This window comes from Copadichromis virginalis, unplaced genomic scaffold (genome assembly GCF_057382275.1).
Source record: "Copadichromis virginalis isolate Kocher_CV1m ecotype Utaka unplaced genomic scaffold, C_Virginalis_male_GT1.1 unmapped_scaffold_4, whole genome shotgun sequence".
NCBI lineage: Eukaryota > Metazoa > Chordata > Actinopteri > Cichliformes > Cichlidae > Copadichromis > Copadichromis virginalis.
The window spans coordinates 195,444-197,943 of NW_028188592.1; positions in this window are offsets into that span (position 1 = coordinate 195,444).

Consider the following 2,500-nt stretch of genomic DNA (forward strand, 5'->3'; position numbering starts at 1 on the left):
TAGCACGGACCTGGACCTCCAGCAGGCCCCGGGGACCCACACTTAAGCCCCCTCCCACTAACAAAGCAGAACACCACTGGCAAAATCCTCGTGCCCCTGGTACTCCAGAAAGCACATTGAAATGTGCCCCTGGTACACTGCGCAGAAGAACTGCCGCACACACACACACGCACGCACGCACGCACGCACGCACGCACGCACGCACGCACGCACTGCTTGTGCCTATGGTACGACAACTTTTCTCGTGCCTATGGTACGACAACTTTTCTCGTGCCTATGGTACAACAACTTTTCGCCGTGCCCCTGGTACACCGCTCAGTAGCACTTTGCCACACACACACTCCTCGTACCTATGGTACAACAACTTTTCTCGTGCCTATGGTACGACAACTTTTCTCGTGCCTATGGTACAACAACTTTTCGCCGTGCCCCTGGTACACCGCTCAGTAGCACTTTGCCACACAAACTCTCCTCGTGCCTATGGTACGACAACTTTCCTCCGTGCCCCTGGTACGACAGCTTTTCTCGTGCCTATGGTACAACAACTTTTCTCGTGCCTATGGTACAACAACTTTTCGCCGTGCCCCTGGTACACCGCTCAGTAGCACTTTGCCACACACACACTCCTCGTACCTATGGTACGACAACTTTTCTCGTGCCTATGGTACGACAACTTTTCTCGTGCCTATGGTACAACAACCTTTCCCCGTGCCCCTGGTACACTGCGCAGAAACTCTTTGCCACACACACACACCACTCGTGCCTATGGTACGACAACAGGCCCCGGGGACCTACATCGCACCTTGCTCTTGCCTCCCTTACAGCTGAAAAAGGTCCATGCCTGTGCCCTGGCCCTGCTGAAATTCCCTCTCCATTTAGCCGAGGCAGTGAGTCGGCCTCCTGTCTCCCTTTACGGTCGAAAAAGATGTGCTCCTGGGCGCGCTGGCCCTGCTGCTACTCACATCGGGCATGGACCTGGACCTCCAGCAGGCCCCGGGGACCAACATACTCCTCTGCTCTACTCCCCCACTAGCTTTCCTTCTCCCGCAGTTACCCTCCACCACAAATCCAGCATGGCCCTTGCCCTCCAGCAGGCCCCGAGGACCCACATACTCCTCCGCTCTAATCCCCCATGAGCTTTCCTTCTCCCGCAGTTACCCTCCACCGCATATCCAGCATGGCCCTTGACCTCCAGCATGCCCCGGGGACGCACATCCTCCCCTGCTCTAGTCCCCCACTAGCTTACCTTTCTTGTAGTTACGCTCCAGCGCATATCCAGCATGGACCTTGACCTCCAGCAGGCCCCGTGAACCCACATTACCCCCCCCCCCCCTCCTGCAGTTACCCTGTACCACGTATCTAGCATGGACCTGGACCTCCAGCAGGCCCCGGGGACCAACATACTCCTCTGCTCTACTCCCCCACTAGCTTTCCTTCTCCCGCAGTTACCCTCCACCACAAATCCAGCATGGCCCTTGCCCTCCAGCAGGCCCCGAGGACCCACATACTCCTCCGCTCTAATCCCCCATGAGCTTTCCTTCTCCCGCAGTTACCCTCCACCGCATATCCAGCATGGCCCTTGACCTCCAGCATGCCCCGGGGACGCACATCCTCCCCTGCTCTAGTCCCCCACTAGCTTACCTTTCTTGTAGTTACGCTCCAGCGCATATCCAGCATGGACCTTGACCTCCAGCAGGCCCCGTGAACCCACATTACCCCCCCCCCCCCCTCCTGCAGTTACCCTGTACCACGTATCTAGCATGGACCTGGACCTCCAGCAGGCCCCGGGGACCCACACTTAAGCCCCCTCCCACTAACAAAGCAGAACACCACTGGCAAAATCCTCGTGCCCCTGGTACTCCAGAAAGCACATTGAAATGTGCCCCTGGTACACTGCGCAGAAGAACTGCCGCACACACACACACACACGCACGCACGCACGCACGCACGCACGCACGCACGCACGCACGCACGCACTGCTTGCGCCTATGGTATGACAACTTTTCTCGTGCCTATGGTACGACAACTTTTCTCGTGCCTATGGTACAACAATTTTTCTCGTGCCTATGGTACAACAACTTTTTGCCGTGCCCCTGGTACACCGCTCAGTAGCACTTTGCCACACAAACTCTCCTCGTGCCTATGGTACGACAACTTTTCTCGTGCCTATGGTACAACAACTTTTCTCGTGGCTATGGTACAACAACTTTTCGCCGTGCCCCTGGTACACCGCTCAGTAGCACTTTGCCACACAAACTCTCCTCGTGCCTATGGTACGACAACTTTTCTCGTGCCTATGGTACAACAACTTTCCTCCGTGCCCCTGGTACGACAGCTTTTCTCGTGCCTATGGTACAACAACTTTTCTCGTGCCTATGGTACAACAACTTTTCGCCGTGCCCCTGGTACACCGCTCAGTAGCACTTTGCCACACACACACACCACTCGTGCCTATGGTACGACAACTTTTCTCGTGCCTATGGTACGACAACTTTTCTCG